Genomic DNA, 27,191 nt, shown 5'->3' with positions numbered 1-27,191 from the left:
TGCCCCCTACAGTCTCCTGCAGACACAGCGGCCAGAGGGACCCTGGAAACCTAAGTCGTATCGTGGCAGCCCTTCACAAACCCTCTGACGACTCATTCCTCACTCAGACTCAAAGCTCAGTCTTAAGAGGGGCCTAGGAGATGCCCTCCTGATTCGGCCACCTTTACCTCTCACCCTCCCATTCCAGCAGAGACACTGCCTTGAATACACTAGACGTGCTCCTGCCCCAGGCCCTTTGCACTGGCTATCCCGTCCACCTGGGACGCTCTTCCCCTAGACTTCTGCATGGCTCACCACTCCTTTATTTATATACATCCAGCCTGTGCTCGAATGTCCCCTTCTCAGTGAGGCCGTCCCTACCCACCCTCTTTAAAATTACACTTCGTGGGGATTCCTGACTGGCTCAATCCATTCAGCATCCAACTCTTGATCTTGGCTCAGGTCATGATCTCACGGTTCATGAGATCGAGCCCCATGTCGGGTTCTGTACTGACAGCAGAGAGCCCAAGGCAGGGCTCGAACTCACGAACTGCAAGATCATGACCTGAGCCAAAGTCAGACGCTCAACCGACTGAGCCACCCAGGTGCCCCCATAAATTTTTTCTTTAATAACACTTCTCTCCCCTCAATCCAGCAACTCCAGCCCTCTTTAACCCGCACTAATGTTTCATGCACTCACTGTCCTCCCAGATACTATGCAGTTTTGCTTTGTATTATATTTAGTTTCTGCCTTCCCCTAACCACAATGTCAAGCCATGCGAGGGCAGGTACCTTTTTGTTCGTTTGTTTTATTTTCTACAGGATCAGCGCTCAGCAAATACTGTGGGATGCAGACTAGATTCCTAAGCAGACGACCTCCCCCACCCCCCCGGCTGCCCCCTGGAGTTGTGCCCCAGGAAGGAGAGCACACACACAGCCCCGGGCAGCGTGTGGGAGCTGAGAGCCGAGGGGTCCTGAGCAACTTGCCCTAGCACAGCCCGAAGAAGGGAGGAAAGACCCTGGAGAAGAAAGAGACAATGACACATCCAGGGGCCAAGGCTGCAGGCGTCCCGATCAGGCACAGGAGTGGCCGGAAGAGGGCTGGCTCGGGGCCGTGCTGCAGGAAGACGAGGTCCGTCTCCCTCCACATCCCAGGAGAAGGCAGGGGATGCTTCCACGGGTACCAAGATGGAGGGTGGGCCCTGGAGTGGCCACGATCCTGGGGAAAGGTGGGAGCCACCCTGGAACTGAGCTCAGATTCCCTCCACCCTGCAGAAGGGGGCCCCAGATATGTCAAGACCAGTCACGGAAAGAGAAAATGCCTTAACTCTTGCACTTCCGAATTTGGAAACCGCTGCACATGGAATTCTTCCATTCCCTTCAGGGCTCAACCTCAGCACAGAGGGCAGGCCTCAGGGTCCCTTCCCGGGGCAGGAACAATGCTTGTCACGCCTTTTCTCCCGAGGACCCTCAACAGAAAAAGAGAGTGGCCCGCACGGGGCTGAGGGGTTGGAATCCAAAGCTGATGCACTCGGATGGTTGATTTTACGTCCACTTGGCTAGGCCACAGTGCCCAGACAGTCGGTCTGACACTATTCTGGATGTTTCCGTGAGGCTGTTTGGCGGGGGGTGAGACTGCCATTTAAATCACGGAACTCTGAGGAAAGCATATTGCCTTCCCCAATGTGGGTGGGCCTCATCCAGTCAGTCAAAGGCCTTGGCAGAAGAGACTGACCTCTCTTGAGCAAGAAAGAATTCTGTCAGCAGACCGCTTTTGAACTCGAACCACAATGCCTCCCCGAGTCTCCAGCCTGACGTATTACCCGGCAGATTTTGGATTTGCCAAGCCTCCACCATCACATGAGCCAGTTCCTGAAAAAATATAGATAGACAGACAGACAGATTTTTAGAATGAGCTAAGGAGAGTGGCAGCTTAGAAAAAGATGAAAGGGTCGGTGAAGCGTCCGTCTTTGGCTCAGGTCATGATTTCACAGTTCGTGGGTTCGAGCCCCACGCCGGGCTCTGCGCTGACAGCTCAGAGCCGGGAGCCTGCTTCCGATTCTGTGTCTCCCTCTCTCTCTGCCCCTCCCCTGCTCACGCTCTGTCTTTCTCTCTCTCAAAAATAAATAAACATTTTTAAAAATATTTTAAAAAAAAAGAAAAAGATGAAGAGAGGGACACGTGGGTGGCTCAGTCGGTTAAGCACCTGACTCTTGATTTGGGCTCAGGTCATGACCTCACTCTTCGTGAGATCGAGCCCCTCCCATTGGACTCTGCACTGACAGCATGGAGATTCTCCCTCTTGGGATTCTCTCTCTCCTCTCTCTTTCTGCCCCTCACCCACTTATGCACGCGCGCGTGCTCTCTCTCTCTCTCAAAATAAATAAACTTAAAAAAAAACAAACAAGTGAAAAGAGTATCAGTGAGCTGAAAGAATGCGGCACAAGAACACAATAAGGGGGACAATAAGGAGAGGCTGAAAAACAATGACAGTGAATGACTGCTCGAAGACAATTATCCAGAATTGTTGGAAGACAGCAATTTCGTCCCCAAAACATTAAATGAGATAAATTTTAAAATAGTCACACTGAAATATATGTGGTAAAACTCCCAGATCCGAGAGAAAGAAAGAGAAAGAGAATGTTAAAAATAGCCCTGCCTGGGGGCACCTGGGCGGCTTAGCAGGCTGGGCGTCCGATCTTGGCTCAGGTTACAGTCTCACAGTTCGTGGGTTCGAGCCCCGCATTGGGCTTGCTGCTCTCAGCACAGAGCACGCCTCGGATCCTCTGCCCCGCTCTCTCTCTCTCTCTCTCTGCCCCTCCTCCCTCTCTCTCTCTCAAAAACAAACATTTTTTTAAAGTAGCCAGAAGAAAGACAGGTGCCTATAAAGTAAGGATGGGTAATTTCTCAGCAGTAACGGTAGAGGCCAGGAGAAGACAGTGAGATACGATCTCCATTGTGCCAAGAAAAACTAACTGTCGACTTAGAAAGGCTAGCAAATCCATCTTTCAAAAAGGGCAAAATAAAGACATTTCCAGACAAACAAAAACAAAGAGTACCCCCAGCAGGAGATAAATTCTGAAGCAAGCCCTTTTCAGGCAAAAGGTTATTCTACTCTAAAGGATGTGGGTTAGGAAGGGAACCGAGTCACCACATAAGGACTGAGAGACAAAACGGAATGATGATGTCCTGATTATCACCCGGAAAGCCGGAACTAACATTAAATGTGTGAGAGAACACATTTCAACAGCAAAATCTAATCTAATCTTCAGAGGTTAGAAATTAACAAGAGAGGGGGAAAAAATACCAGAAAAGAACCCCAGGTGAGTGGCGATCAGAGCATTCTAGGCTTCTCGTATTATTTGGGAGCAGTGTAAAAATACCGATTAACTTTACAACTCGCTAAACGGAGTAGGCATCTGAAAGCATGCAGAAAACCGCTAGGAGAACAGATCCTATAGGCCGAAGCCTGGAGCTTGTGCCAGAACACAAAGGAAGCTCCACAAATTTCAGAGGATCGGGACGCGGTCTCAGAGGGCAAAGCAATTAGCTTAGGAAGTAGTAACAAAAGAAGTAACTAGAAAAAGATGCCCCTGTGTGTAGAAGTTAAAACCTATCTCCCAACAATTCAGAACTAAGGTAGAAATAATCATGAAAATTCTCAAGTGTGCAGAAAAAGAACAGAGACACTACAACATACTAAAACGTATTGGGCACCCTAAAAGCGCTCTTCGGAAGATCGTAGTGTTAAAACGCTTACGGAAAAGAAAAGCATTCCAAACCGAGCCAAGCATTCAAAACGAGCCGTTAGGAAAAGAACAATAGAAAAAAACCTAAAGGAAGGTGGGGAAGGAACTAAGAATGTGCGAAAATTCTTGACAAAAGCAGAAATGAAAGCAAACATTTAGTGAGCACCTACTATGTGCTGAGCACAATTCTAGCGTGAATTAGCTCAAGTAACCTTCCCAAAAAGCACGCTGGATGCATACTGCTGTCATCCCTCTTTTTACAGATGGGGGCGCCAGAGCACAGAGTGGGTAAGGCAAACATACTAGAGACAGGAGTCGCAATGCCGAGAGTCGGTTCTTTAAAAAGATTAAAAAAAAAAAAAAAGAGTCGGCCCTGGCACGGTTGAAACAAGAAAAGAAAATAATGAACGGAAGACACAAACACACAGCGTTAACCATGGGAAAGAGACCAGATCATAGAAGCCACAGGGGTTAAATAGATCGATACAGAGGAGACTATCAGGACAACTTTACGACCATAACTTTGAAAACAGATGACACAGACACAGCCCCATAAAAACACGAGTTACAAAAACCGACTCAGAAAGACATTTTAAAACCTGCATAATTGTATAATGTGATGATCGAATTAAGGAAGCTGGATTAGAAGTAGAAACCTCCCACGAAGACGTTTGACCCAGATGGTTTTGTCACATGCTTTCTCAAACATTCCAGACAGAGATCAATCTAATCTTTCAAAAACGTTTCCATTTTCCCGGAGAAGAACAATATGAGAATGAAAATTTACAAACCGAATTCCCGCAAGAACAAGATTACCAAAAAAAAAAAAAAAAAGTGGAAACCAAAAAACCACAAAAGAACAAAAATGTAAACTTCGGAAACGTAAGATTTGCCTATGAAATCCAGCAATGTATGAACAATAAACATATCGTGACCAAGTTGCAGTTACTTCAGGAATTCAAGGTTGGTTAAATATTAGAAAATTAATGGATGTAAAATCATCACATTGAAAGGTTAAAAGAGACAAACCACATGCATATCTCAGCAGATGTAAATAAAATCCGGTATCTTTTCAAGGGTAAACTCCTAGCAAACTAAGAATAAAGTCGACTTTTTTAGCAGGATAAAGAACATTTTGGAAAAATCTAGCACAGACACCATACATGATGGCTCGGTGGAAACAGCTCTCCCTCTAAAATCAGGAATAAGTGGGGCGCCTGGGTGGCTCGGTCGGTTAAGCGTCCGACTTCGGCTCAGGTCACGGTCTCGCGGTCCATGAGTTCGAGCCCCGCGTCGGGCTCCGTGCTGACAGCTCAGAGCCTGGAGCCTGTTTCAGATTCTGTATCTCCCTCTCTCTCTGCCCCTCCTCTGTTCATGCTCTGTCTCTCTCTGTCTCAAAAATAAATAAACATAAAAAAATTTAAATAAATAAATAAATAAATAAATAAATAAATAAATAAATAAAATAAAATAAAATCAGGAATAAGAGAAGAGTACCTGCCATCACCACTGCCAGGAAGGTTAGAAAGAAAAAGAAAAAGGTGAGAGGAAGAAACAAAACTGTCACTATCTGCAGATGATGTGATTAGTCTATGTGGACAGTCAGAAAGATAAATAAATAGAGTGAATAAAGAAGTTGACACCTATATCAAATCATCACGTTGAACACTTTAAATAAATATCTTACTGTTTTATTTGTCAATTATGCCTCAATACAAAATAAAGAAACGCAACAAGTTTCCTGGATACAGAATCAATATATAACGCTAATTACGCGTCTGTGCTTCAGTGAAAGAAACATGATACCATGCACAGTAGGAAAAAAACTATAAAATACCTATCAATAAATCGAATGAAAGTCATTGAAGCCCTTTCTGCAGAAAATTAATATACTCAGCTCCTTTAATACAGATTTTGGCACTTTGTAGCCCTCAGTGTACATGACTTTCTTCCCCGCCCCCCTCCCACCGTCCCCTATAGCTCAGGTGTTTCCTGTTTTCACCCTGAGGGGGAGAAGAGACCAACAAATTTTCCAAGACGATTTCTGTTTATTGATTCTCATTGACCTGTTGCTTTAAAAATAAAGCTCACAGGGGGCGCCTGGGTGGCTCAGCCGGTTAAGTGACCAACTTCAGCTCAGGTCATGATCTCGTGGTCCGCGGGTTCAAGCCCCGCATTGGGCTCCATGCTGACAACTCAGGGCCAGGAGCCTGCTTTGGATTCTGTGTCTCCCTCTCTCTCTGCCCCTCCCCCTCTCACACTCTGTCTCTCTCTCCGTCAAAAATAAATAAACATTAAAAAAATTTGTTTTTAAATAATAAAGCTTATGAGAGGCGCCTGGGCAGCTCAGTCGGTTGGGCGTCCGACTTCAGCTCAGGTCACGATCTCACAGTTCGTGGGTTCGAGCCCCGCGTCGGGCTCTGCGCTGACAGCTCGGAGCCCAAAGCCCGCTTCGGATTCTCTGTCTCCCTCTCTCTCTGCCCTTTCCCCAATCGCGCTCTGTCTCCGTCAAAAATAAATAAACACTAAAAATAATAAATAAGTAAATAAACAATAAAGTTTATGGTTGGCATAATGCCTTTGAGGTCTCCAAACCCTGCCACCTCCACTGTTTTCCTCACAATAGCCACCAGGTGAGCAAGAATATTGCCATCTGCACTTTAGGAAACGGATGCTCAGAAAGATGATGTAATTTGCTAAGGGACAGCCAAGTGCAGGCAGGATCACAGCCCAGGCCTGTCTTGTTCCAGACTCGAGCTGCTTATACCATACCCTGTGCCTCTTGAACTAGGACACGCGTGTTGATGAATTCCCCGCCTAGGTGTTAACAATATGCTGGAACCTGGTGTGCACGGGAGCAGGAATGCACAAGATGGACGTCAAGTCGTCTTCGTAGAGCCCGGCGTTCACTGTAGAGTTGGATAATGTCGTGCTATGGGAGCTCAGAGCAGAGGAGCAGGCAGGCTTCCTGGAGGAAGAGGTATTTACTTCCAAACCCGAAGGGGAGTCGGAGCCATCCTGGTAAAGAATCAGGGTGAAGGTAAGGTAGAAAAACAAAGGAAGGGTATTCCAGGCCGAGGGAACAGCGTGTACAAAGGCTTGGAGGAGAGAGAATGGCCTGTGCCTGAAGATCAAGAAGTCTGGTACGACTGGAACCTAATTTGTGGTCAGTGAGAGGTGACCCTGCAGAGCCCAGGGCAAAAGGCTAAGGAGTTTGGGGCCTGATCCTAAAGAAAATGGGGAGCCATTGAAGTGTTTTAAGAAAGAGAATTTCACTGTTGACTTGGGTTTTCCAGGACAGAATGGACAGAGGATAGAAAAAGAGCCTCATACCCATCCCACCTGCTTTCTGCCCGTTTGGAGCCCTCATAACCTCGTGAGCCTCCCCCCCCCCGCCCCCAACATTGGTCAGGGCTCTGGGCCACAGGAACAGACCCCAATCCAGCCCCTGAGATCTTTTAGAAGAAGGATGTTTGGCCCCAGGGATCGAGAAGCAGCTCAGGAGCAGAACAGCCAGAAACAGAACCTCAGTGCTTTCTCTCTCCATCACCTTTCATTTCCGTCTCTGCTTCTTTCTGCAAAAATGGCTTCAGTTTCCTCCACTACACCTGGGCTCGCCCCATGAAGCCAGGAAGGTGACCCCAAGCCTCCACCTCGAGCTCCACACCTCCTGGGAAAGCAAGAGGGAGTTTCTCCCACCAACTCCAGCAGAAAAATCCCAGGGAAGGCTTTGATTGGCTGGAGCCCAACCGGTTTCTGGGGCTCACGGATGCAGCGTTCTGATTGGCCGGCCGGGGCCACATGTCCGTTCCTGTGCTCGCAGTGGGAAAGGGCGGGGCTGCAGAAGGAACCGGACGGGGAACAAAAACGCGGAGACTGTACCGTTCGTTACCAGAAGAAGGGGGGAGACTGGTGACCGGCTGAAAAACGAACCAACCAACCGTAAATCACCAGCGCACAAACACATGAACACACAGACGTTTGAATACATACACGCACGCGTTCTTTAAGACCCGCTCGGCTAACCCTTCCAACAGGACCCTCCTGACCGCTCCCCTCCACCACCTGCTCCATCGGAAGCACCCTGGTGTCCCCAGAGCATCCTGTACTTCCCCCTGTCACAGCCCCAGTCAGATGGCAGAAGTTCATGTCCCCACGCTGCCGCAGCTCCCGGAGGGCCGGGGCCTGCCTGATCCCCGTCCAGGTAACTTTTGGTACCTTATCCCTTCCCTAGAACTTCCCTAGAACTAACTAGTGGGAAATGGACTAAAGCCACCAAAGTAACTGGTCAGTCCGGGCCGGCCAGCCCACCCCCACCCCCCTCAAGTGAGTACAAGGAGGAAAAGAGGGAGTGGGACCCGCAGGGCTGTTCCCACGGTGCTGTCCAGGGAGCCGCATAGACCGCAGAATTTCTTGGAGCCGGCAGTGCCCCCAGGAGCCACCCGAGAACACGGCCCCAGCGAGCGGGTCCCCCACCACGTCACCTCACGCCGCGGCAGCAGACAGCCTCCCCCCACCACCCCGGAGTCCCCCAATCCGTGTCTTCCCCCAGCCTCCTGTGGCCTCAGACAAGACCCAGCCTGACAACCCCCTCAACCCAGCAATTCTACATCCGGGTATCTGTACTAGAGCCCTGCTCCCACGTGCATAGGCTGAGGCGCGCACAAGGATGTTTATTACAGACGGGGGGGAAATGGAAGGAACCCATGTATCTATCAATAGGGAAATGGTTTTAAAAAAAGATGATGCATCTGCGCCATGGAACATGACACATAGCCTCATTAAAAAGGATGAGGAAGCTCTATATGTACCAACGTAGAAAGATGTCCGGGTTGTCGCTAGAGGGGGGAAAAAGCCAAACGCACAAAAATGAATATTGCGTGATACCTCGCATGCTTTTTTTTTTTTTAAGAAAAACACCCATAGCAAAAGCACATGCATATGCATGCATACAAATGCATAGAAATAGGTCTGTACGGATTATATGCCACCCTGATAAGAGCGGTTACTATGGAGAGGGGACTGAAAATGTGGAGGTGACTGCAGAACAGGGTAGCCCGGGGAAGTTTTTATCTAAATCATTCAACTATCTGACAAAGAGGAGGTATGCATACAGCACTTGTAGCCAATAATAGAAAACCCAACCTCAACATTTGCCTGAAAAGGACCAGCTAAATAAATGTGGGGGGCTCCGACAAAGGACGGTGGGGGCACAGGGCCACGCAGGAAAATACCCTCAAATTAAAAAGCGAGCTGCAAAATGATGCGTCGAGTCTGATCCCATGTTCATAAAAGAAAGACGGGTTTTTATACACTTAGGAAATACATATTTATGCCAAACCATTAACAGTCAGGGCGGGGCGAGTGGGAAGGGCATGCCCTTGGAGCCACAGAGTTGTGGGTGCAGCCCCTGCTTTGAAACCAGCTGAGTGGCCTTGGAGGTCACCCTGTGATTCTGAGCCCCTTAACCGTCCTTAAAAAGGAAGAGTGGCAGGGGCGCCTGGGTGGCTCGGTCAGTTCAGTGTCCGGCCCTTGACTGTGGCTCAGGTCACGATCTCATAGTTGGTGGGTTCGAGCTCCACATCGGGCTCTGTGCTGACGGTGCAGAGCCTGCCTGGGATTCTGTCTCCCTCTCTCTCTGCCCCTCCCCCACTCGCGTGTGTTCCCTCTCTGTCTCTCTCTCTCTCAAAATAAATAAACTTAGAAAAAGTGGGGGGGGGGCACAAATTCTGCCCCACGGGGCTGGTGACTGGGTTGAAGGAGCAGTGAATTCAAAGGCTCTTAGCAAACCATCCAGCAAGCTCACTGCGATCCGTATTTGCAGTGTTTCCCCTGGGAAGCGGTGTTCCAGCAAGGGGACAGGACACATAAGATCCTTACACGCTCCCACACGACTCGGGCTGTCAGAGTGAGCTGGTATCACTTTTATATTAAAAAAAAAAAACTAATAAAAACTGAAAGGAGAAGAGAAACCAGCCCAGCAGCCCCTGCTGCCACAAAGCTCCCGTGCCTGGTCACCGTCAGCTCTCACCTCGAGAAGACTGCTTCCAAGTCCGAGATCGTGATTACAGGGAAGCGAGGATCCAACGAGCCGGGCCTCAGAGCACAGCGACCTCTCCCTGCTGCGGGCTCAGGGCCAGGGGGCCGGTCAAAAGGCGGGTGTTGCCCTGTCACCTGCCTGTGTCCTGTGATTTAATATGGTTTCGACATTTCTCCAGCTGCGTCGGGGCCGGGGCTCCAGCCGCCTGAAATCAGGCAGATAAAAGCCGGAGCAGAGGGCGCCGAGACCTTGGCCCTCCCTCGTTCCACCAGAGCACGGAAAGCCGCTGAAGTCAATAAGGAAACGGATCGGGGCTGAAAGGGAAAAAGAGATCGAGAATTCCAGAAACGGCGCCTTCTTTGAGAATCACGCGGGGTCTGCTGCTGTCCCTGTGGCAGGAGCGGGGTCAGGGAGGCTGCATGTGGCCGCGCAGAGGGGACCCCACCCCCATCGCCACTGGCAGTGACTTCTGAGCACCTGCTGTGTGCCCCGCTGGCTAGCTCCGTCTCCAGGGACACAGCAGGGACTTGACAGGCAAGGCCCCCGCGCCATGAGTAACCATCGTGATAAACCACAACAATTACTAAAATAATAATATCCTCCTCCCTCGGTTGCCTGTTGCCTGCCCAGCTCTATGCTAAGTATTCCACATACGTTTTTATCATTTACGCCTCAAAAACACCCTCTGCCATAAAGTTTTATAGGAAAGGAAACTGGGGCTCAGACAAGTTCAAATGTCTCCCACTATGACACACTTTGTAAAAGGTAGCTTTACAGTTTGAACCCAGATGCCCTCTACCTCCAGAACCTCCGCCCTCCGGCACTGCGGGAGACGGAGTCTGGAACTCTAGAACGGCCCTGGGGCCCCGGGACCAGGGTGCCGGTCCCAGGGGAGCCCTGTATGGCCCTGGGCGTGTCCTGAAACCTGGCACAACTGGCCGAGTCAGCCCTGCCCTGGGTATATACTTGAGTGAGTGTGGGGAGGAAAGGCCGAGGGTCTCACGTTTTCTTATTCATCTACTATGTGCTTGGCCCCATGCAGAGCTGGGGGGCGAGCAGAGAACAACCAGCCAGTCCCTGCTGTCAGGGGGCTACATTCTAGAGGATTCAGGGACTTTGGAGAAATGGGGCCATCCGTCCCCAGGCAGCCAGGACAAAGCCACCCTGCCCTCTGCGCTCCAGAGGCGATCAGTCACAGAGGCCTTTGGCAGCAGCCCCCTGGGAGGGCGGGAGGACTTTCTAGAGACGGGGGCCAAGCTGCCTCCCTCCCTCTGCCGGGCACGGGGCCCAATGCCCTCCCTCTGTCCCTACGAAGTGACAACTGCACAGCACTTCACCTTTAGGAAGTTCTGGGTCTCCCATGCAGACCAGATACCGTGTGGATTCAGACTTTGCCAGGTTGGGGCTGCTGCTGAGAACCTCGCTTCTCTTCAACCACCTGTCCCACATCACACCAGCGTGACCTAAATTCCAAGGCCAGCTCCCTCGCCGCCCTCCCTCCCCTCCGTCACCCCGGTAAGCCCCCCGGCCCCCTGCAGAGGACCCGGCAGCCTGTCCACTGTCCCCTCCAGGCCCTGCGCAGTGGCCCGGGTCCAAGCCCCTCACCCGGCATCCTCCACGAACAAACTGCCAGACCCACCTGGCGCTTCTGCCCTTCCCCCGCCCCCTCCCGCCTCCTGAAGGGCCCGGAGGCCCTGTCACGACAGGCAAGCCCCTGCCCTAGTCTGGGCCTCAGTTTCCCAGTCTGGGGAGCGAACACAGGGAACTACCCAAAACACACTCTTCAATACTCACGGTTGGTCTCAACTCCCCGACTCACGGTGTGACCCTCATGGGGCAGGACGCCGTCCCTCATCCCTGTGTCCCAGTGCAGGGCCTGCATGCGGTGGGACAGACGGCACGTGCTTCCCGGCAGGGACCTGGAGCCAGACTGACGGGACCTCAAGTCCCAGCTCTGCTCTTTGCCCCTCACCCCCCACCCCCGCCCCATGACCTGGGCATCGCCCTCTGCAGGGCTCCCTCCGTCCTCTGCAAGGCGTGAGAGCCCCACCTTCTCCACAAGGTTGTTCTATCTAAATGCCTTCTCGACGTCTCCTCCCGGACGTCTAGTGGGCATCCCAAACTTAACCCAAAACGGAACTCCTGATGCCCCTGTCCCCGCAGTCCCCGAGTCTGCTCCTCCACAGTTGTCCCATCTCTGAATGGAGACCCCAGCCTTCCTGTGGCTAAAGTCTGGGGTCATCCGTGACTCCTCCCTCTCTGTCACACACCACACCCAACGCACCAGCAAGTCCCAGTGGCTTTACCTCCAACATTCCGCAACGTTGCGACCGCTTCCTGCCGCCCGCATCCCTGCGCTTCCCCGTGGGCTCTCCCCGCTTCACCCTCCCCGCCCTCCAAGGCTCTGCTCCACCCCTTCCCACCAGCTGGCACATCAGTAAGAGCTCGCCAGCCGGCGGCCCAAACCCACCAGGGCCCTCAGGAGAACCTGGGGGGCCCACCTCCCCCCCCCCACCCCGCCCGGGCATCGGGCAGGACAGGGAAGACAGGCAGGAAGCGCAGGGGTGCAACTGAGGGGCCTGAGCCGAGAAGGGACTGTGTGCACCTGCGAGCGGATGTCCGGGCACAGCTGTGGCTCCGCCCACTGGGACACACGTGACGGCCGTGGAGGGAGTAAAGAGGAGACAGCAAATGGAGGGAGAGCAGAGAGAGATTCGTCTCACTTAACCAGCCCGATTCAGGTCTCACGAGGGGTGTGCGTGTGCTTGTGTGTCTTTGTCACACGTGGGAACTCACTCTCCACCAGCCACCCAGCCCACCTCATGGCCCATGGCCTGACCTTGCTCCTCTGGGATTTGTGAGCCCCAGTTTCCTGAGAGTGGTGCCCACTGTGGGTCCTCTGGACAAGCAGGTGGGGAGTGACAGAGAGAAACTCGGCGGAGGAGGGGCGCCCGGGTGGCTCAGTCGGTCGAGCATCCCACTGCGGCTCAGGTCATGATCTCATGGTTTGTGAGTTTGAGCCCCGCATCGGGCTCTGCTGGCAACACAGAGCCCGCTTCAGATCTTCTGTCCCCCTCTCTCTGCCCCTCCCCTGCGCATGCTCTCTCTATATAAAATAATAAACATTAAAAGAAAGAAAGAGAGAGAGAAGAAAGAAAGAGAAAGAGAGAAGAAGGAAGGAAGGAAGAAAGGAAGGAAAGAAGGAAAGAAGGAAGGAAGGAAGAGAGAGAGAGGAAGGAAAGAAGGAAAGAAGGAAAGAAAGAAAGAAAGAAAGAGAGGAAAGAAAGAACAAAAAAGAAAGAAAGAAAGAAAGAAAGAGAGGAAAGAAAGAACAAAAAAGAAAGAAAGAAAGAGGAAAGAAAGAAAGAAAGAAAGAAAGAAGGGAGGAAGGAAGGAAGGAAGAGAAAGAAAGAAAGAAAGAAAGAAAGAAAAGAAGGAAAGAAGGAAAGAAAGAAAGAAAGAAAGGGAGGAAAGAAAGAACAAAAAAGAAAAAGAAAGAAAGAGAAAGAAAGAAAGAAAGAAAGAAAGAGAGGAAGGAAGGAAGGAAAAGAAAGAAAGAAAGAGAAAGAAAGAAAGAAAGAAAGAAAAGGGAGGAAAGAAAGAACAAAAAAGAAAGAAAGAAAGAGGAAAGAAAGAAAGGGAGGAAAGAAAGAACAAGAAAGAAAGAAAGAAAGAAAGAAAGAAAGAAGAAAGAAAGGGAGGAAGGAAGGAAGAGAAAGAAAGAAAGAGAAAGAAAGGAAGGAAGGAAGGAAAGAAAGAAAGAGAGGAAAGAAAGAAAGAAAGAAAGAAAGAAAGAAAGAAAAAAAGGAAAGAAGGAAGGAAAGAAGGAAAGAAAGAGAGAGAGAAAGAGAGAGAGGAAGGAAAGAAGGAAAGAAGGAAGGAAGGAAGACCGTGAGGGAGGCGAAGGGAGGGATTTCAGAGCCACCAGATCACAGCCGTAGGAAACCATCGTTGGTGCTCCGGGGCCCAGAGGGACAGGGGAGGCACCGGAGCAGCTACTGAAAGCCAGGCACCGAGTTTCACGCGAAGCAGAGCTCAGGGGTTTGTGGAGCGCATTAGAGGAGGTGAGCTTGCTGTGTGAGCAGGGCTGTGGGCACCTAGCAAGCGCTTGGCGAGGCAGCTGCCATTATTATCTTGTCACCTTCGCCTCCTCCTGACAACTCCCGGGAGCAGCATTACGACCCCAAGTCACAGGGGAGGCTCAGAGAAGCGAGTCGGTGACGGAGCTAGGACTTGAACCCGGGTCTTCACGGCTCCAGACCCCAGGCTCTCGACGCGGCTCATCGGCCCCCTACCGCAGCCCTCCGGAGCCGGGAGCCTCTGCCGATACCACCGGCTCGGGACTGACCCATAAGCAACAGAGCTCGTGGCCAGAGAACATCTGGAAAAGAGGGTCCAAGGGGATAGGGTGCGATCTGGCTGGGCAGACAGCCCACTGCTGGCTTCAATCTGAAGGGGACAGGCAGGAACAGAAACAGGCCCAAGCGTGGGGGTAAGCAGACACCCCTTAGCCTCGTACTCGAGACCCATCTCGACCTGGCCTCCCCTCTCCCCTGGCTGGCCTGCTACCCTGGAACTTACCAGGTTTCTCTTCCCACCGTACATTCCGCTCCTCCCAAGATGGCTCGTTCCACCTTGTCCACCCGGCAAACTCCTATCCATCCAGCAAAGCCCAGATTCGAGTCGCCTCTTCTGGAAAGCCTCCCTGCCTTGTCTCTACCGCTGAAGAGTAGACCTTCTCCTCTCTTCTGCTTCTGAAGTACGTAGCTTCCTCCACACAGGTCCTTTTTGACTACGTTGTGATTTCTTTGTGTGTCTCCCCCATCTGATGAGACGGCAGGGCTCCCACTGTAGTGAGAGGCCACCGGGCATCCTCCAGGACTGGAATCAGAAGCCCGCAGCGGGACACGGTGCTTCCAGTCCCTGGGAATTTCAAGGGGTGGCGGGGACATGAGCCTCCAGGCTGTGAAGACACAGGGACTAAAACCAGGCCTCTAATCTCCGAGCCTCACTGCCAGCACATCCTTGGCCCAGACACTGGCACAACCCCCCCAACCGAGGCACGACACACAGGGGCACCTGGAGGCACCCCCAAGACACTTCCCCAGTAGAGGAGAGGCGAGGAGAGACCTGACTCACGAGCTAGCGGTCCCCGAGCGCCTACTGGGCACGGGCTCTGTGTGGGACATCTCCCACGTGCTGCGCTTCGGAACTTGCCCACCCCCCAATGTCAAGTTTGGGCATCTCCGCTGAAGCACCTGGGGCTTAGGGAGGTTGAGGATGTGTCCAGAGTCGCCCCTCTAAAGCAACTGTGACCCTCCCCCCTCCCGGCCCTCACTTCCCTCGTCTGTGACTCCATAAAGCAGAGGCATTCGCTCCCGGAGTCCCAAATATAAAATACGGTAAAACCGACTCAGACTCTGGGAGACGAAAAGCCTGGGGGAGCAGAGAAAGAGGCTCGCCATCCGGAGGCACCAGGTGTCGTGTGCTCCCCGCTCTGCCAGGGCTGGGGACTGCTGGTAACTTCTAGCCCACGGGACCGCTCGTTAAGCACGCGGCATCAGGAAATGGGAGTCCTGAGGACGTTTTTCGCTCATTCGCTCTGAAGGTGGGGAGAAGCGGGAGGCGGGAGCCCTGCAGAGGCTGGAAAGAAGGGAGGCGGGGAGGCAGGGGGAGGCAGGGAGGCAGGGGGAGGCGGGTGTCCGCCACTGTGCCCGGTGCTCTCTGCACGTGTCCCATTTTGTACCACAGCGATCCTGGGAGACGAGGATTGTCATCCCCTTTCACAGATGAGGACACCGAGGCTCCGAGTGGTCAGGAGACGTCCAAGCCCCACGGCTAGCGAGCCGGGCGCAGAGCCAGCTCTCCACGAGCTGACGGAGGCAGGCCCTGCGCCGCCCGCGGGGACCGAGACACCACCGTCGCGGCCCCCCAGGCCCCCCGTCCCGTGGGGGACAGACGGTGACCACACGGTGAGATCTGATGGGGAAGCACAGGCGGTGTGGGAGCCAGAGGGGGGTCCTCACCCAGCTTGTCTGCCCTGGGGCCTGGGGGCGAGCAGCAGGTACACCTCCCCCATGCAACATCAGCAGAAAGGCTGTCCTCCACATCACAGGCATCACTGCTCCAGAACCTGCTGTGGCTCCCGCTGACGGCTGCCTCAAGCCATCATGACTCCCTGCTCAGCAGCTTTACCACCCACCATCTCTCCCGTCCCTGCTCCCTGGAAACTCCAGGCAAAGCGGGTCTTCACTGGGCTCCCAATGCCCTCACCCACCCCCACCCTGCCAGGGCTTTGTTCCTGCGGTGTCCCCTCCCTCCTGCCCTCCCCTCTACTCGTCCTTCAAAACCCACAATTCGTCTCTTTGAAGGCTTTTTTCCAGACAGAACTAATCACTCTCAGCTCTGCCCCAGAGCAGCTGGTAGAGAACATGTTCTGAGCCCGTAACACGTGCCAGGCTCTGTCCTCACCCATTCCGTGGGCCACCTCACTTAGTCCTCACCACCGCCCTGCGACGCAGAGACCGTTGTCACCTCTACTGTGCAGATGAGGGAACTGAGGCTCAGAGAGGTGATGTAACTTGCCTGAGGCCACAGGAAACCCCTACCTTTCATGTTATGTCAATAAATATCTGTGCGATAGGCGGCTTGTGACACGGCCCCAACATATCCACCTTTGGCCTTCCCCAAATGCCTGGGCCTGCGATTCACAAGAAATTGCTCAGCCAAATTAAAACTTGACCCTCCTAACTCAGTCCCATTCGGATCAGCGACAAGTGCCACCACTGATGCCTAGAGTCCCAGCTCCCCTGAAGCACAGATCCCCGTGTCCCTCCTGCACAGGGTCAGGGAAAGAGCAGGGACTCGGGTCAGCCAGGCCTGGGCTCACACTTGCCACCAATGAGTCGAGTGACCTGGGACAAGGCAGTTCATCCCTCGGGGCCCCAAACTCCGCACCTGGGGGACAGAGAGAGGGATGATGGAGTCCAGCATGTGCACGGCCCCGCACACAGTAGGTGCTCAGCAAATGTCAGGCCCCTTCCCCGCAAAGGCGGGCAAACCGTAAGCTGCATCCAATCAGAGCTTTTGAGTGAATCCTCTGTCCAGCAAGCAGCCTCACCCCTCCCTCCGAGGCCCCAGCCCGGCCTCCAGCCACCCCTGCCCCCCTGCTCCCAGCATAATTTGTGCTCTTTCTGTGGGGTCGCTCCATTATTACACAGAATGAATCTTTCAGGATGTTTAAATTCCCATCTTTTTTCCTAATTCACCCGCACCCGAAGAGAAATGGCCGCGTTTGGCAAAGGTCGCGCGTAAAACACAGAAGGGGGGGACAGGAAGCGGAGGTGAGGACCGGATTAAGGAGCAGGTACCATCCATTAGGGGGATCACGGCACTGTCCTCCCCGGGAGCACGTGCTCTTCTGGGGCCACGAAGCCGAGCGGGGCACTTTTCTCCCCACTGCGTCAGAAACGTGTGATTTAGGCACTCCTGACACTGAGGACACCTGCCCAAGATCGCACACAGCAGGAAGAGGTGGGACCGGGATTTGAACCCAGCACGCCGGCTCCAAGGCCCCAGCTGCCGGCTGTCGTCCTCCCTCCACTGCTCCCGGGGAACGTGAGGGGATTATAATGGCAAAGGTGAGCCGATCGCCTTTGGGTTCAAGACATTCCTCTGGTCCTTTGCATATATTTGCATACCATGGCTCCAGAGGCCTCCAGGATAGGCAATAATCAATTAATTAGTGCGACCAACCAGTGGGCATTTCGCCGCGGAATGTTCTTAAACCGCTGTGACACACAGAATGCATTCTGGACATGATCCATCGCATCACGCCCTGCGTCAGCAGAGCCGACCCTGAACTTGCCCCGGTCCCCATCGTCAGCCCCCCCACCCTGCCCCCCGGGTCAGAAGGGAGACACTCGAGGGAAAAAGACTCTTTAATTTTCTGGAATAAAGAGGCTGCTATTTTGTGTTCTTATGCCATAATTTAATACGCCTCATGAAAAAGGGGACAGTGAGTAACAGGATGGATGGCGGGCCTCTGTTCTCTGCACACTCACGGCCGCAGAACTTTGTCCCACCACAAAGTTCATGGGTGTTCAGCCACCTCTCATCATCGGTTAAAGGGCTTGCCCGGGAAGATCGAGGACAGCTGGTCTGGCCCAGGTCACACAGACACCCCTTAAAGGCAACATCCCTCCCCGAACACTCCAGGGTTCATCCATTAATAGGTCACTCTGTCCCCGAGTGACTAGGGTGGAGGAGGAGACGGGGCGGGGATCCGGGGCCATGCTACCCAAGTGAAGCCATGTCCTGGATCCTTAAATGCCCAGCACCGTTAAGTGACGGGGAAGTGATCCCCGGTTTTGCTGCCAGCCCCAAGGCTAGAGTCGCTTCTAGGACCCCAACCATCTGCCTCCAAGCTGGAGAAAGGCTGGAGGGCAGGGATGAGCACGCCGGGGAAGCACAAGTGAATTAATGCACAGAGGAATGGAGGGACAAGTGAACTGATGTGAGTGAATGAATGAATGAATGAGGAGAACGGACGATGCACTGAGCAAATGACAGTGTGGACTACTCCCGGAAGGAGGCAAGCCTACCAGATGGAACGAGGCTAGAGCTCACACTGGCTGCATCCCACGCTCCTTTCCTCGGAGGAGAGAAAACTGAAGCACAGAAAGGTTAGCAACCCGCCTGAGGTCACACAGCTAGCATGAGGCCGAGCTGGGACTTCAGCCCGGTAGTCTGCCCATAGGACCTACCCTTCCCGCTCTGCTTGGGTAGCACCATGGCCAAGGCTCATCAGAACTGCCTCTCCCCGTTGCACCCCTCCCCACCCCCAGCTGACGTTGAAAACAACCTAATGAAATCCAGCTCCCAGGTGCAATGGCGCTTGGTTTCACCATCGGATCTTTCTTGTTGTCCTTGGCTGGGATTGGGCTGCGAGCAGATCATGCCGTTTCCATGATGGTTTCCAGTGGTTTTCAGGCGTGCTCGGCTCTCTGCCCCTGCAGTGCCGGAGGGGTAGCGTGACACCGTCACCTGGGCAGGGCCCCAAAGGGAGGAGTCGGTGTCATTGCCAAGAGGCGTCACGGTCCATGCCTCCCACAGCACCACAGCCCTCAAAAGCCATTGTTTTTTTAGCCAGGAGACAGTGCGGTTTCTGTCCCGGTGTCTGTGTTACTTTTTCTACCCATTCAGCATTTTGAGATGGATGTGGGAGGCAGGGAGTTGGGCCAGGGAGAGAGGGGTGGGTGGGTCACATGACGACAGATTTAGGCTCAGCATCAGCAGCCAAGTCTGTTCAAGAGTGAGGCAGGTTCCCCTGTCAGCTGATGAGCTCCCCGTGCCTGGAAGTATTCAAGTTATTACAGGACAGCGGAGAGGGCTTCCTATATTACAGGAGGCAGTCGGACTAAGGTCATTTCCTCTGCTCATATCCTGAGTCCAAGATTTCCATTTCAATTCCCAGCTTCTCTGACTGCTTCGATGGTGTTCCAAGTCTTTTGTAGACATTCCTAAATCCTAAGATTCTGCAGGCCTATGAGACCGTGATTGCATCTGTGATCCTGTAATTCTGGGATTCAGTATAAAGACAAAATGCTCAGATCCTGCAATTCAAATATTCTATAAAACGCGTCTTTGAGTCTGTGAAAGATGTTCTAATTCCAAGATTCTGTGCGTCTCAGATGCTATGAATGGTACTGACATTCACAAATGCCCCTGCTGTATGAGGAAAGGGATGGGCTTCTCACATTTCAGTATCTCTAGAAGGAGGTTTTTCCATGGTTTATCTCCAGGGGCCTCTTGGCACTAAGAAGTGGTATCCCTGGGAGTTTCCACTGCATTCTCCCTCTCTCCCAGCCTCTCCCTTCCAGGAGCCAGAGCCCTCAGTGCTGAATGAAACGTCTAGAAGCTCCCACCCCTACGTCCTCCCCACCCCCACCAGAGCCTGGTTAACCTGCCAGCAGAGAAGGACCCCTCTCTTGGTCCCTGACACTAGTCTGAAACTGCTTGTTTGGACTGTCCCACACACGCTTCCCCTGGGGACCACTCCCCAGCTTGGAGAACAGGGCTGGGACGCCCTCCGGTTTCTCTCTCCGTGCCTGTCCCCAGCCCCCCGACCCAGGGAGGCAGGTGTGGGCTGTACCCCTTCTGTCCTGCCATACGCACCTTCTCAGTGGGGCTTGTCACCTGTCATAACCCAGGTAAGGTCACCATTGGGACTCCTGCACTCGCTCGTAAGACTTGAAGCCTCAAGTCACAAAAACCATTAGAAAAACCCTGGGCAGGGGCACCTGGGTGGCTCAGTCGGTTAAGCGTCCGACTTCAGCTCAGGTCACGATCTCACGGTCTGTGAGTTCAAGCCCTGTGTCGGGCTCTGTGCTGACAACTCAGATCCTTGAGCCAGCTTCAGATTCTGTGTTTCTCTCTCTCTCTCTCTCAAAAAATAAATTAACATTTAAAAAAAATTTTTTAAAAAGGAAAAGAACAACCTGAGCAGACGTGGTCCCAGCTGAACACTTCAGAAATGTTTTCCTTTAGAATGAATTATGACAATAGCAGGGACAGAGTCTTTGGAGGCCAACTGGAATTTTTCTGGTGTGGCTCACTCAAACTCAGCAGCTTAGGAAGCAAGAAGGGAGGAGTGTTGCATTTCAGTTCTGTTGGTTTTTCCTGATGCACTCGCCCTGCTCCGCCGTGGAGGTCTCTCTCTGTTCACTGTTCTTCAGGGGCGCTCCCGGTAGGCTCTGAGCAACAGCCATCCTGCGCGTTCAGTTGGGTTTCTTAGGAAAGGAATGGGATCTGGGGAGGGCAGAAATGGAGATGAGGCAGGCAGGCTGGAATTCTGGAGGAGGCCGGATCACAGTCCTGGGACGGCCCAGCGGCCCCTCCCCGCCCAGCAGACCTGGGGTCCCCGGGCACCTGCAGCAGAGGGAACCCGGAGCCCAGAGCCTGGCAGACTTGGCCATGGGAAAGAGAGGAACAGGGCTGATGGGAGTTAAATCCCCTGCAGCCCTGGGAGACAGAGTCCCACACACGAGAGGAGGGGCAGTCGCTGGCGGCCAGGCGGCCAGGGCACCAGCAACCTGCTTGCTGTGAACTGGGGGTCCAGTGAGCATCTCTGGCCGCCGCTACCTGGCCTCCTCCGGCCGGATGTGAACAGAAGGGACACCTGCACCCACCTGGGCTAAGACAGAACAGGCCTTTGGCTCAAGGACCGGACACCAGGCTGCCTCCATGTGGGGAGATGCTCGTGAAGCCACAGCCATCGGGAGCCAGCCCAGAACCTCATCACCGCTCCAGCCTGTTTTCCACTTCGTGCCCAGGGGCCGAGGTGGCTGCTATAGTAACCGCACAGACAGCCGGGGCAGAGCCGAGGGGAGAGACACTGGGGCCGATGACCTGATTGGGGGGCTGGCCTGGAAGAGAATGGGGGGGGCAGGTTGTGTTTGGAGGGGGGGCCCTGGTGAGTACTTCACATACTTTATCTCATGTAATCCTTGCAACAGCCCTGGAAACTTCTGTCAATTTTTATCTGAGGTGATTGGCACACCCACGTCACCTGCTTCTCAGTGACAGGGCCAGGATCCCCACTCAGGCCTGTGTGGCTCCAACGCCCATGATTCTCCTTGTGTCCAAGCAACATAGACGTGAAATAGCCAAGAGTTCCCATGGGCTCCATCAGGCACGGAGCACAGGGCTCAGGGCAGTGGGTATAAGCTCCAGGAAGGGCCCCACGCTGGCAGCAGAGAAACCGATGCTCCAGCCACCGCCCTCTCACCTCTTGGATGCATGCCTCGGGCCTCTCTGGGCTCCAGCTTCCTTATCTGTAAAAGGAGAGGGATGTCCCTATCTGGGGGGGTTTAGAATGTGTGAAGATTAGAATGAAGCCTGTGTGCCTGGCACAGAGTGGGTCGTCGATAAATGTGAGGTGAGGCAGAGTTTGAGCTCTCTGCAGGCTCCTTCCTTCTCTGAAGATACAGTTCCTGACTCCGTGCATCCATCCACCCATCTACCCATCCACCCATCCACCCATCCATCTTTCCACCCATCCACCCATCCATCCACACACCGCATCTATCCATCCATCTATCCACCCCCATCCATCATTCCATCCATCATCCATCCATCCATCATGCATCCACCCATTCACCCATTCACCCATCCATCTTTCCACCCACCCACCCATCCATCCACCACCCCATCTATCCATCCATCTATCCAACCCCATCCATCGTTCCATCCATCATCCATCCACCCATTCACCCATTCACCCATCCATCTATCCACCCATCCACCCATCCATCCACCCACCCCATCTATCCATCCATCTATCCACCCCCATCCATCATCCATCCACCCATTCACCTATTCACCCATCCATCTATCCACCCATCCACCCATCCATCCACCACCCCATCTATCCATCCATCTATCCACCCATCCATTGTTCCATCCATCATCCATCCACCCATTCACCCATTCACCCATCCACCTATCCACCCCCATCCATCATTCCATCCATCATCCATCCACCCATTCACCCATCCACCCATCCATCCATCCACCCCATCTATCCATCCATCTATCCACCCCCATCCATCATCCATCCACCCATTCACCTATTCACCCATCCATCTATCCACCCATCCACCCATCCATCCACCACCCCATCTATCCATCCATCTATCCACCCCCATCCATCATTCCATCCATCATCCATCCACCCATCCACTCATTCACCCATCCACCTATCCACCCCCATCCATCATTCCATCCATCATCCATCCACCCATTCACCCATCCACCCATCCATCCATCCACCCCATCTATCCATCCATCTATCCACCCCCCCATCATCGATCCATCCATCCACCATCCATCCATCCATCCATCCACCCAATCATCCTCTTGCTGATTCATAGCAGGAACCTAGAACCTCTTTGTCGGGGACTAGAGAGAGACACTGTCACCGATGTCTGACAGACCTTCTAGCCCACTGAGAGTGGCTGCAGGCAGATGACCATTGACTGGGGCTGGAACAGAGGCCTGCTGGGAGTCCCAAGGAAACACTAGGGAGGAAGCAGACTCTCCCTAGGGAGTCAGGGAGGACAAAAGGAGAGGGTGCCTAAGTGATCACCAGTCTCAGCACAGCAGGAAGGGCACTCAGGGCAGGGGTACAGCATGTGCCAAAGAAAGGAGGGACAGAAGAGCCTGGCTTGCTTGAGGAAGAGCTCAGCATGACTGGACCTCAGGTACAGAACACAGGTGGGTGTCTCAAGAGGAAGCAGGGAGAAGACAGAGCCAGAAAGGAAGCAGGGCCAGACTCTGAGGAGCCTTGAATTTCAAGCTAAGAGAGCTGAACTTGATCCTACAAGCAGTTAGAAGCCACTGAAGGTTCTTGAACTGGGGCATGACAGAATAGAGTTCACATGTTAGAAAGCACCCTCCAGCAGCACTGAGCTGGACAGGCATCAGGGGACCAGCTAGGATGCATGTCCTGGGCCCTCCCCACAGCAGGTTTCCTGACACACAGGGACACAGCAGGCTGGATAGCTCAGGTTCAAATATCAGGTGGGGGCCAGCCTAGACAATGGCCCATGTTCAGTCCAGTCCAGAGCCCAGACTGTGACCCAGCACCCCAATGTATACCTCATCTCATCCTCACAAAGCCAAGGGGATCCTGGAGTCATGCCCCAGCCCCCATCTGTCCCCAAGGGCCTCATCAACAAGGGGACTGTTTCAGCCCCTAGCCCTCCTCATGTTCCCCTCCCATTCTCCTGTCCTTCTCAGCAGGTGATCTCACTTCCTCTACCTAAAGAAAATCCAAGTCTCAAAATAGGAACCCCCTAAATCCCTGACACCAAATACCCAAATGTTCCGGCCTTCACAAGGCCCTCCTCCTCCCCTTTCTCCTCCTGAAGATGGAGACTGGGTCCCCTCCTGCTGTCTGGGGCCCAGACTGGCTCTGACCAGCCCCTCCCACCCCCAATCAACCCAGGGGAAGAGGAGGATCAGTTTTCATCTCTTTTTCAGTTTATCTATCTATTCAGGTCTCTCTCACCTTACAACAAACATGCACACCTGAACCTGATGTTCCCACTAGCTGTCACCCTCTCTTTCCCCTCACGGTTGTGTGAACTTCCAAAATCAGCCGTGTAAGCTTATTGCCTCCCCACACCCACTCTTGAGCCTGCCATAGTCCCCACGCATTCCCCATGGCACTGCCCTTGTCAAGGCCACTCTGACCTTCGAACCTCCAGCCTGCATTGCAGCTACTACCTCCTGACTGGCCTCTTTCCCCCTTCAGCCCTGTCCAAACCTACGCCATGTCCAGAGGGACCTTCAAACCCAAATTTGCTTGTGTTCTTCCCCTGCTCACACCCTGCACAGCAACTGTCACAGTCAAGATGCATCGTAACTCCCCAGCATGGCTCCACTGCCCCTGCCACCATTTACTGCATGCATGGATGGGTGGATGGATGGATGCATGGATGGATGGATAGATGGATGATGGGTGGATAGATGGATGGACGATGGGTGGATGGATGGATGCATGGATGGATGGAGAGATGGACGATGGGTGGATAGATGGATGGATGATGAGTGGATGAATGGATGCATGGATGGATGGAGAGATTGATAGATGATGGATGGACGATGGGTGGATAGATGGATAGGTGGATAGATGGATGATGGGTGGATGGATGGATGCATGGATGGATCGGTAGATGGGTGGATGGATGGATGATGGATGGATGATGAATAGACAGACAGACAGAAGGATGATGGATGGGTAGACAGATAAGCATATCCGGGATAACACATCTAGCACTCAGCTAGACCACACTCCCCCACCCAGATTTCACAGAACTCGTTCTGCCCAACCGGCAGATCTTCACCCCACTGGAGGACAAACACGCACAGGATGAAGCCCTATTGTTCTGCGGACTTGACCTGTCTTTCCTTGTTGCTCCTCACAGCCACACCCCTGTGAGGTAGTTCTCTTGGTCTCAGTCCACAACCAAGGATGTGGTGGCTCCAAGAGTCCATGTTACCGCCCAGCGGGTGGCCCAGCTGGACACACACTCAGACCTGCCTGAGGAGGGCGCCCCTGGTGGAGCTGCTTGTAGGGGGCATGTGGGGCAGGGGGGGCTGTGTTCATTGGGTGACAAGCCCTCTTCCCTGACGAAAGCCATCGGTCCCACACCTAGAATGAGCTCCTGGTGATAACAGGGCTACTAATGCTAACTATAATAAAAACACCCGTGGCCGCCGCCATAGCAGGGCGCTGACCCCACGGCAGGCTCCGGGCCAGCACTCCACCTTTCTCACGTCATTTACACGCATCCCGCGTGACAGAGGAGGCGAGTGGGATACACAGGGGAGCAGTTGCCTGTCCACGATCCCTCAGCCACAGGCGGGGCCAACCCCCCCCCCCCCGCCCCCCAGGGATCTCACACCCGGCGCAGGGGCCTCCAGTGTCTCCCAAGCTCCGGTTGTTTCTCCGGCCTCTCTGGGCTTTTTACCACCTTCACCCTCTACCTGCACCGTATGGACTCAAGGTTCCTTGCAAATCGGCTCAAAATAAGCTCCTTTTTCCAATTTGCCTCACCCTGAGCAATAATATCCATGAAATCAAGGGTTTCGTGCATTAATTGCTTGTGGGGTTTTTTCCCTGATACTCATTAAAATAAACACACGACTGGTAAATATAAAACGTTCTTCCGGGCACCGCTCGTCCTGGTCGTCCTGTCTCTGACTCACCCGGAGCAGATGCCCCTCCCTGGGAGGCACCAGGGCTGTTGCCTGAGAGGCCGGGAGGGACGGGGAGGAGGTGGATCTGGGCGGGTAGAGAGGGCGTGGCCCCCCCCAGCCCCGCCCAGGACCGCCGAATAGTTTCTCCTTCTGCCCGGGAGGCCCCGCCCCTGCCTGCTGCCCCGGCCTGGGCCTCGGCAAAGGGAGCCCCGTGGCGGCTGGAGGGGGCTCGGCTGACCAGGGCCCCATGAGGAAGGGATCAAAAGGCTGCAAAGGCCCCAGTGGCCCCTGAGAATGGGATGCACCTGGGGGTGCTCACCACACGCGCTCCCCACCAGTCCTGGCTCCTGGAGGAAGCCCCAGGCTCGGGACAGAATTCCTGGCTCTGCCCCGCCCACAGGAGAGAGGCTGGGCGGTGCTTGCTGTCCAGCGGCCAAGGGCTCCTGCCAGGAATGAAGGCAGGAAACTGCAAGGGAAAATCTGATACCGAGAAGGAGGGAAGTTTCTTCCCAAGTTGTGGCCACGTGCCCGAACAGCAATGCGTGCCAACCGTGGCCTGAGCGGGGCAGGAAGCAGGGAGGCCCCAGGTGCAAGTGGAGGCTGGCCCTCACCATAGGGGGCGTGGCCAAGCTGGAGGGGGTCCAAGAGGCAGAACCAGCAAGGCCGGACGCCAACGCTATGGACCTCAAAGAGCACTTAAGACACCAAAGGGGTCTCCCCTGGAGGAAGGAAGACTCGGGGGGCCATGTGGCACAGACGGGCCTGGGTGCAAGACCCAGAGCCTCTACATGCCTCTGCAAAGTCCCTTCTGCTCTCTGAGCCTCGCTTTACCCAACCTGTAGAATGGGGGTAGTCCTGCCATCCGAAGTAGCTATAAGGAATTAATGAGATTGGTGCTATTTCGACAATGCTTACTTAGCTCATAGTAAGCACTGACAGATGTTAGCTATCCATGGATTTATTTTTATCAGTTACTATTTATAGGTATATAATATACTATATTTTATTATCTATAATATAGTGTTTATGTTTATATTTATTATTTACATGGTTATATTATTTACATATTTTATTTATATATTATATATACATATATTTTTATTTATATATAATATACACGTGTTATTTGGAAGTATGTATAATATACTATCTATACAGTAAGGTGCTATAAATCACTATCGATAAATTATTATTATCACCACTGAAAGGCTATGGGACACAGAGGGGGCAGATATGTGTTGTGTGGCCCAGATGTCACATACTCATTCAGTGTGTCTATTTCCCAAGGCCCCGGAAAGCAGAGGTGAGCTCGAATCCCAGGGCTTAATTGAGCACAGTCACCTTCTCAGACGGGCGTCTGAGAAAGGACGGCGCTGTCGTAGCTGCTCGGTGGCTGGAGCGCAGGGGCCCCTCACGTGGACCAAGTAAGCGTGCGGCCTGGTCTGAGTGGCCGGCAATGCAGGGGCTCCTGGACTTAAGGACTCGCCAAGGTCACACAGGCCCGGGTGTGGAGCTGCTGCTCACACCCGGGTCTGGGCACAGGCTGTCCCCCTGCAGACCCCATGCTCCCTGTCACCGTCACCGCCACCAAGTAGGACAGACACTCGCACTTTGCAGGAGGGGACAGACAGGAAGGAGCCACTTCAAGCCCTGAGGAC

At 53.4% G+C, this 27,191-nt stretch overlaps 1 long non-coding RNA gene across 2 annotated transcripts; it reads right to left on the bottom strand.

Annotated features, from left to right (window-relative positions):
• Positions 1-592: 592 nt before the first annotated feature.
• LOC124516094 (uncharacterized) lies at positions 593-12,320 on the bottom strand. 2 transcript variants are annotated; one of them, XR_006962983.1, is made up of 7 exons: positions 12,075-12,320; positions 11,563-11,698; positions 11,106-11,206; positions 9,760-10,082; positions 7,279-7,398; positions 6,501-6,746; positions 593-1,851 (listed from the first exon to the last, which is right to left on the bottom strand). It is a non-coding gene; the product is annotated as an uncharacterized LOC124516094 (long non-coding RNA). The 2 variants fall into 2 exon arrangements; XR_006962982.1 differs by lacking the exon at positions 12,075-12,320 and having other exon boundaries at positions 11,563-11,743.
• Positions 12,321-27,191: the final 14,871 nt, after the last annotated feature.

The sequence above is a fragment of the Lynx rufus genome, unplaced genomic scaffold, assembly GCF_022079265.1.
Source record: "Lynx rufus isolate CCGP_SWC_20201006 ecotype Redwood Valley unplaced genomic scaffold, mLynRuf1.p SCAF_2, whole genome shotgun sequence".
Lineage (NCBI taxonomy): Eukaryota > Metazoa > Chordata > Mammalia > Carnivora > Felidae > Lynx > Lynx rufus.
Note: the sequence above shows the minus strand (reverse complement) of the source record. Positions and strands in the feature narration are given on the sequence as shown.